Genomic DNA, 8,873 nt, shown 5'->3' with positions numbered 1-8,873 from the left:
TATAAATACAGTCTGCCTTTCACTCTATCATCTCAAAGTTGTGTCCACTATAATGAGACTCAGTAACCTGTTTGAATTTGACTACCAATTTAATAAAGTTTGCTGATTTGCTTGGGAAACTTATAATTAAAATAATTAAATATCAGACTCCTTTTGCCACTTTTGAGAAGTATTATATTTCCATGGAAAGTTTGATACATTTTATACAATTCTAAGAATATGACTACTTTCATGAATACAATAAAATGTAACTGCTCCACTATCAAAACATAAAAAGACTTTTTTTTTTCTGGGTGGGCAGTAGATTAACAAGCTAATATTTTATCCATTTGTGAAAGGTTATTATGGTTAACAGAGTGTGGATGAAGTGAGATGGAACACTATTTCTATTGTAATAAAGTCTTGCCAACAAGCTGGCTAAGAACTGACAAAACCGATCACAACCGTCAGCTGAACAAGTTCAAAATGTTACAGTCAAATCAATCAACCTAAAGCAATGGAGTGCCTTAATCTCTGTGCAATCACAACTAATTATTGGTTCGCACATCAATATAGCTTCATTTTAATGAAGCCACAATCGGCTGTACTGATTAACAGTGAATGCCTTTATCTTAAACTGAGCCATTTGTTTATGATACGCGCTTTCATTGCTGGGCATAAAAGAATCTACTCTAGTGACAAATGAAAATGAGAATCAATTTAAATACCACATTTGAAACTTCAGGAAAAGAATGAATTAAAATATTATTCTTGTATCTTCTGCACTTCCAATAGTTTAAGTACAACTAATATAGAAAAATATCTTGCACAAAATCAAATTCAAATCACTTTTCTCAGTTGTCAGCATACTAATCTTATTTAATAGTTAATAATTTTAATTCTTAATTGTTTTAATATATATGATTAATATTGATCAATCTATTACGAACATATAATTATCATGCTCATTGCAAAATAATGGACTGCTGGTAGTGGTGAGTTTATACATTAAATATAGGAGTCATTTTCCACTGGCATTAATAGTCAAGTTATTTGAATACAGTCAGCCTGTGAGCCCTTACCCTCGACCCTTCAACCAACCATTGCACGCATAAAGTGTTGAAAATACTTAGCAGGTCAGGCAGGCAGATTCTTAGCACCCACCAACCTTCCTGGGTTCATGCCAGAATTATGGGCCGATGCCTTTAAGTGGTCATTAAAGACCTCAGTGGATGGCAGGTGGGCACTCCAAATACAGGCCTTCCAACCCCTCAATTCTGGTGGAAGGTAGCAAATCTCAGTAATGCTACCATCCTGCCGAATTAAATACCCTTTTTGCCACCAAACATGCCAAGTGAAAGGCCATGTATAATTGATATTCCACCCAGTTTCATGTTGCAACTCACAACATCATTGTGGGCTGGATATTCTGTGCCCCCACTGATTGTGTTTTGGGTAGTGGGCATATGGACCTATCACCTTCACCCCCACCCCCATCCACCTATTGTACTCTTTGCTACCTTCTCCACACCCCCACACCCCTCCCATTTCTCTCTGCACCCCGGAGGCTCCCTGCCTTCAGTCCTGATAAAGGGCCTATGCCTGAAATGTCGATTTCCTACTCCTTGGATGCTGCCTGGCCTACTGTGCTTTTCCAGCACCGCTCTAATCTAGACTCTGATTTCTACCATCTGCAGTCCTCACTTTTGCCTGGCATTAATACAGGTCAGCTGTCAAATGTGCCACTGGCTGCATTTAGCATCTCACCTGCCATATGTAATTGAATAGTTAAGTACTGATTGAGCTTTTAGCAAGCTGCCCATGCCAAAATACAGTAGGTCCAGCTACTGAGACAGGACATCCTTTGATGGAGAGTCGATTTCCAGTTGACTTTCCTTCCAGGGGTTGGGGGGGGGGGGGGGGAATGTGAATAGTCTCCCAATCCACCCCATTTCCACTAATATTCAGCTCTTTGTTTCTGTATCTATGTATGTTGGCATATCTGTGCAGTATTTCTAGTATTTTCTGTATTTGTTTCAGATTTCCATTGCCCTCAATATTTTGCTTTTTTGATACATGCCTTTGCCTTTTAGAAAGCCCCCTACACACCTTTAGTGGAAGAGAGGGCAAGGAAGATATATTTTACTGGTCTAGAAAATTTGCTCATAATTAGTACTTCAGTGCAAAATGTGTAGCCCACTATTTCAACACCTCTCGATGCTTTTAAATCATGGTCATCAAATTTGCAGGCTGAAACTGAACTATTAAACAGGCGTGTCTCCTTCACACAATGCCTACATATTTCCTGTTTTCACTCTTTCCTGAAAATAAGACCTCCCCTCTCCAAAATGTTCATTTTTGCATTGTGTTTTGGACTTGTGGGGAATTGGTTAGTTCAGTTGTCCAGATGTCTAGAATGGGGTGTAGAATAAAGCAAACATTACAGGTTCAATCCCCATAGTCACTGAGGTAGTTAGGAGGCCTCCTAACCTCACACCATGCTTATAGAGTAGTTAACCCCAGGGCATCAACGTGGATTTCACCAGTTTCCTCATTTCCCCTCGTTCCACCTTACCCCAGTTCCAATCTTCCAGCTCAGCACCATCCTCATGATCAGTCACACCTGTCAATCTTCCTTCCCACCTATCCACTCCACCCACCCCTCCAACCTATCACCTTCACCCCTTCCTCCATCCACCTATTGCACTCCCAGCAACCTTTTCCCTAGCCCCACTCCCTCCCATTTATCTCTCCATTCCCGAGGCTTCCTAGCCCCACTCCCTCCCATTTATCTCTCCATTCCCGAGGCTTCCAGCCTCATTCCTGATGAAGGGCTGCTGCCCGAAACATTGATTTTCCTGTTCCTCGGATGCTGCCTGACCTGCTGTGCATTTCCAGCACCACTCTAATCTTGACTCTAATCTCCAGCATCTGCAGTCCTCACTTTCGTCAAGCGACACAGAACGAATTGTCTTTAATTGAGAGGGATGCCTATATAGTCCTTGGAGACTATGGCTCTATGCTATTAGAATTGCAGGATTAAGTACTTTTTTTATAGACTCGGGTATACATATTTCCTGTCATTTTCCAAGACCAGCCCTTAACTGAGCAGATTAATTTATCTCTGAGCTTATTACTCTGCAACCCTGACTTTCTCCTGCTACCCCTCGTCTTGCTGTGATTTTATTCCACTGTGCTGCTTGTTCCAGTGGTGTTTTGCTTCCAATGCAATGACTTGATTTCTATTGTCTCGCTGCACAATATAATCAATGGATTAATCACCACTGGTGAGAGCAAGGAGTAGTATCTGTTGACCTTAGAGAATCTGTTTGATTCCCTTACTGCTAAGCACCGTGCCTACGTATTAGTCAAAATTTCTTTGAAACATAAGCTCAATATTTCACGCTTTTAATATTTCACCTTGACACTCAGCAATATAATTCATTTTGTCTTCCTTTGAGATCTATGTGATAATTTTGTTAAAAATAAACGGTGGTCATCAATAGATTCAAAATAGACAAATGGTAACACACAAGGAGGGATCATTTTTAAGAAGTTCCACATTATGAATTAACCATCTTTATACTGGTACAATGCTATCAGCAGTCAGCAGAGGAAGTAATCAAAAATGCTGCCCAATTGTAACATTACAGAGTGGGAATGAGATCACAGCGTCGTACATATTCTCATACAAATGAGTGGATAGGTTACTGCTGACCTGTCTCCCAATGGACCTTTGCAATCCACAGAAATTAGAACAACATTTAAAGTAATTTGGTAGGGATAAATTGTCCCAAAATCCAATTAAATGTCAATTTTGGAGCGTTTCATGAAGGATTTCTCCCCATGAGCCTCCAAAGCATTTTCTTATGCAATTTTACACTGCTCAACTTATTACTTATGCACCAGGGCTCCACATCACTGCTCCATGGTGGAAGTGCTCACCACTGCTGGACCCTCCATTTTTCTTGGTTGTCTCTGAGGTTACACAGGCTGGACTTGTTTCTACTAGAGTTTTGAAGAGTGAGGGTGACTTGCTTAACATGTATAAGATCCTGGATGGTCTTAAAAGGTGGGCACGGAAAGGATGTTTCCTCTTATGGTTTAATCCAGGACTAGGGGGCACTATTTTAAAATTAGGGGTGACCATCTCAGAACAGACGTGAGCAGAATTTTATTCTCTTGGAGTGTTGTGTGACTTTGTAACTCTGTCTCAGAAGATGGTGAAGGTGAATTGAATATTTTAAAGACAAAAATGGATAGGTTCTTCATAGAATCCCTAGAGTGTGGAAACAGGCCACTTGGCCCAACAAGTCCACACTGACCTGACAAAGAGTAACCCACCCAGACCCATTCCCCTACATTTACCTCTGACTAATGCACCTAACCGACACATTCCTGAACACTATGGGCAATCTAGCATGACTAATTCACCTAAGCTGCATATCTTTGGATTGTGGGAGGAAACTAGAGCACCCAAAGGAAATCCATGCAGGCACAGGGAGAATGTGCAAACTCCACACAGACTGTCACCCAAGGCTGGAATTGAACCCAGGTCCCTGCTGCTGTGAGGCTGCAGTGCTAATACTGAGCCATCATGCTACTCTTGTTAGGCAGCAGAATCAAGGATTATTAGGGATCGATAGGAATAGGGAATTCAATACACAAATAGATCAGCCATAATCATATGGAATGGTTAATCAAGCTTGAATAGTTAAATAGCCTAATTCTGTTCCCAATTCATATATGTTTATGTTCTCACTGATAATACCAGCATTGGGTTGCACGGTGGCACAAAGGTTAGCACTGCTGCCTCACAGTGCCAGAAACCCAGGTTCAATTCCCGCCTCAGGCAACTTTCTGTGTGGAGTTTGCACATTCTCCCCGTGCCTGCGTGGGTTTCCTCCGGGTGCTCCGGTTTCCTCCCACAGTCCAAAAATGTGCAGGTTAGGTGAATTGGCCATGCTAAATTGCCTGTAGTGGTAGGTAAAGAGATAAATGTAGGGGAATGGGTCTGGGTGGGTTGCTTTTCGGAGTGTTGGTGTGGACTTGTTGTGCCGAAAGTCCTGTTTCCACACTGTAAATAATCTAAAATACAAGATATACAGAAGATCAAATGCTGTAAGCCAGGAATTATGCTTTATAATTCCATTGTTGGACGAGTTGCCCTGGAGATGGCTCAAGTGTCACCCCAATTTGCTGGCAGGGATCTGGACATCCTGGTGGATGAGATGGTGAGAGAAGACTGTTCTTTTTTTCTGAGGCCTGCCAAAGGAGACAACAGCACCAGCTTTGCCCTAACATGCCACCCAGGTAAGTGATGTGTCCACTCAGTCCGAAGGAACATGCAACAATGCTGCAAGCAGATTAATGATCTTCCATGTTCGCAAGGGTAAGTGCCACAATTTCCTGTCTGCTACTTCACACTCGCCCTAACTCTTCCACTGTACATGCCTCTGACCAAGGCTCATCGTCCATCACTTTCATTATTGCATGCAATAGCTTCCCTCACCATCTGCTGGATATGAGCATAAACCTACACTTCACCACTGTATCCACTATTGCTCAGGAAAAATGGCGAAGTGATGGAGAATAAGGGTGACTGCCTTCATTCTAGGTGCCCCCTTCTTCACAGGAAACAGGGCATTGCCAATACCCAGTGGAGGAGGAACCACATACGGATTCACCAGACACTATTTTCAGGACACTCCAGGGGTGCCTGAAGCCTTCACCTGCCTGTGATACTCAACCATATAGAAGGTCAAACCATGGATGATGGGTCTGCATCTGGTCAGCATGTCCTCAGCATGTTTGAGTCCTCCAGAAAAAAAATGTCCCTGTGGTCACCCATGCAAAATTCCAACACCGACAGGCTCCACTCTCGGACAATCTTCCTCAACAACAACTGCAGACCACAGAACTGCACCTCGATGTAGTAGGAGAGAAAAGAGAAAAAAAAACATCAGAGGGCACAGCGATGACTTGGGTGAAATTTCATTGCAAGTATGTTATCACATTTGAAAATGTATATTCAGATTCCATCATCAGCTGTCTGAGCAACTATCAATTTAGCTGCACCTACAATAATAATGTTAGAGGGGCTAAACATTCTTAGTATCACACAACATTCTAACCAGCTCTGAAGAAAACTCAGTCAGGATTGAATGAGGTGTTAGAACATGCCATGGAGGTTCCCATTGGTTTGTAACTAAGTTTTCCTAAACAAGTAGAAAATGAAGAAAGAATAAACTTGTAAGATACTTTAGCAGTTGGGATTAAAAATGGGAAGTTGGCCTCTCCAGTCTCAAAACATCTACGGTTAGAGATAGATGACTTTGTGTGACTCAGTTCCATTAAAACCAGATGCCAAACTCGTCCTGCCTGGGTCACTGATGCTCCTGTGCTGTAAGATAGGTGAAGATCACATTCCTTCTGATGAACATCCTCATTTGTTACTTGCCACAACTCTCTCAGAGTCTCATTGTGTGTAGCAAACCCTCACTGCAAACTCCTGAAGTCCAGTTGCTCTTCAATGAACCACCCAGATCTTAAAGGAATGGGAGCCTCTTGCTGAGGAGATGTTATGGCCCTAATTGGCCCCAGTGGAAGGAAGTGTTGTATAGCAGGAGAACAGGGCATTGTGCCCTGTTGTTGTGACTCTTACATCTTTGCAGAATGTGGTGTCACTGCTCCTCTCTTAACTGGAGGACAATCCATCACGGATGTATGACTGTAAGTTTCCTGCACTTGCTTTGCAACAATTGGGTACCTTTGGCTAAGACCTCTGCATTAGGAGGCTTTTCCACCTAAGTTGGAGGTTAATAGTGCTCCAGCGTTCCCAGATGCATGTGTTCCTTATCAATTTCCATGGTTTCTCTTAGTCCACTGAACACAGAGATGACCACAACTTCTGTGTCTGGATCTTTTTGTGATAAGATCGAGTAACAGTAGCCATTTGGCTCCTTAGTTCAATTCCACCTAGTTAATAGGATCATTGCTGAGCCATCACTTCTCATGCCCATTTTCCTTCCCTTTCCCTTAACTCTTGATCCCCCTACTGATCAAGGATCTATCGATCTCAGCCTTAAATATACACATTGACTCGACTCCAATAGCTCTCTCTGGCAAGGCAGTCCAAAACGTCTCACTGTACTCCAATTTGGGTTTCACCAGCAACTTGTACAGTTGCAGTAAGACTTTTCTATGCATTTACTCCAACATTTCATTCGCCTTCCTGATTACCTGCTGCAACTGTTTCTGTGTTTCATGCACAAGTATCTCAAGTGCCTTGGAGTTGCAGCTTTCTTCAGTTTTTCTCCATTAATACACTATTCCTTCATTCTCCCTTCTAAAATGAACAACTTCACATTTTCCAACATTCTTCTCCATTTGCCAATTCTTTGACCACTCACGTAACCTATCAATATCTCTGTGTAAACTTGATGAGGATGTGCCAATGTTGAACTGAGGTTGACAAAGTTAAAAATCACACACTATCAGGTAATGGTCCAAATGTTTGGAAATACGCACTTTCAGAGTGTTGCTCCTTCATCATTTAGCTAGTGGGGCAGGATCATAAGGACACAGAATTTATAGCACAAGATCACAGTGTCATGCAACTGATATGATATATTGAACAATATATCATATCAGTTGCATGACACTATGATCTTGTGCTAAAAATTCTGTGTCTTATGTTGTCCTATGATCCTGCCCCACCCGACAAAGGAACAGCTAGTACTCCGAAAGCTAGTACTTCTAAATAAACCTGTTGGACTATAAACTGGTGGTGTGCAATTTTTGACTCTGTGTAAATTGTTTGTATCCCTCTCGCAATCTGCCTTTTCACATATTTTTGTTTTGACTGCAAATCTAGCTACAGTACATTTGCTTCCATTCTCCAAATCATTGATAATTATTGTAAACATTTGTGGCCCCAGCACTGATCCCTGTGGAACCACACTGTTTACAGATTACTAACCTGAGCAAGGACCCCTCAATCCCACTCCCCGTTTCCTGTCTATGATCCAATTCTCTATGCCACAAATGACTTCTAACACGAGACTTGTTCAATGAAGCCTATATAGGCAATATCAGAAACAATTGTTATCAGTCAGCATTGCAGAACCCACATTGATATTTAAAGACATTCCCCCAGACACTGGGACATGGAGGCCTCTGACAGGGATGGTAATAGGCTGCTCCACATGGACCTTTAACACTATCGACCTGACTCAGATGTATGATACACAAATCATTTGATACACATACATTAAGAGATTATAAATGGGATATGAAAAAGAGAACTCCACCTGCCACACCCACAATCTCACTTATCTAAGAAATGCATGTTAAATAAAGGATAATGTTGTGTATATTTTGTCGCCAAAGCTGTGAGGTGAGCAGTGTTGTGCTTCCTTAATTTGTACAATCTTTAAAACGGGATTCGTTTGTAATGTTCAATGACATGATCAAGATTACTTGTGGCCAGGGCTGGTATTCAATGCATCTTACTGCCCTTGTCCCTTTAGGGGGTAGTCATTGGGGGTTTGAAAGGTGCTGGCTGAGGAGTCTTGGTGAATTTCTGAAGTGCATCTTGTAAATGTTTTCATTACTTTTGCTGTGAGTTGGATTGAGTGGATTTGATGCCAATCAAACAGACTGCTTTGTCTTGTGTGGTGTCAAGCTTCTTGTCTGGTGTTGGAGCTGTGCCCATGCAGGCAACTCCTGACTTGTGCCTTTGGATGGTGGACAAGCTTTGGAGCAACAAGATGGGTTATTCACTGCAGTATTCCCAGCATCTGACCTGGTCATGCAGCCACAATACTTATGTCGGTAGTCCAGTTCAATTTCTGGTCAACAGTAAGCCCCAGGATGTTAATAGCAAAGGAGTC

At 42.0% G+C, this 8,873-nt stretch overlaps 1 long non-coding RNA gene across 1 annotated transcript in view; it reads right to left on the bottom strand.

Moving 5' to 3' along the window:
* Positions 1–5,016: 5,016 nt before the first annotated feature.
* Positions 5,017–8,873, bottom strand: part of LOC122549729 — a 55,846-nt gene continuing 51,989 nt past the window's right edge. The window contains exon 4 of the long non-coding RNA XR_006311649.1: positions 5,017–5,899. This is a non-coding gene — a long non-coding RNA (uncharacterized LOC122549729). The remainder of the gene's footprint in view (positions 5,900–8,873) is intronic.

The sequence above is a fragment of the Chiloscyllium plagiosum genome, chromosome 5 (genome assembly GCF_004010195.1).
Source record: "Chiloscyllium plagiosum isolate BGI_BamShark_2017 chromosome 5, ASM401019v2, whole genome shotgun sequence".
NCBI lineage: Eukaryota > Metazoa > Chordata > Chondrichthyes > Orectolobiformes > Hemiscylliidae > Chiloscyllium > Chiloscyllium plagiosum.
Note: the sequence above shows the minus strand (reverse complement) of the source record. Positions and strands in the feature narration are given on the sequence as shown.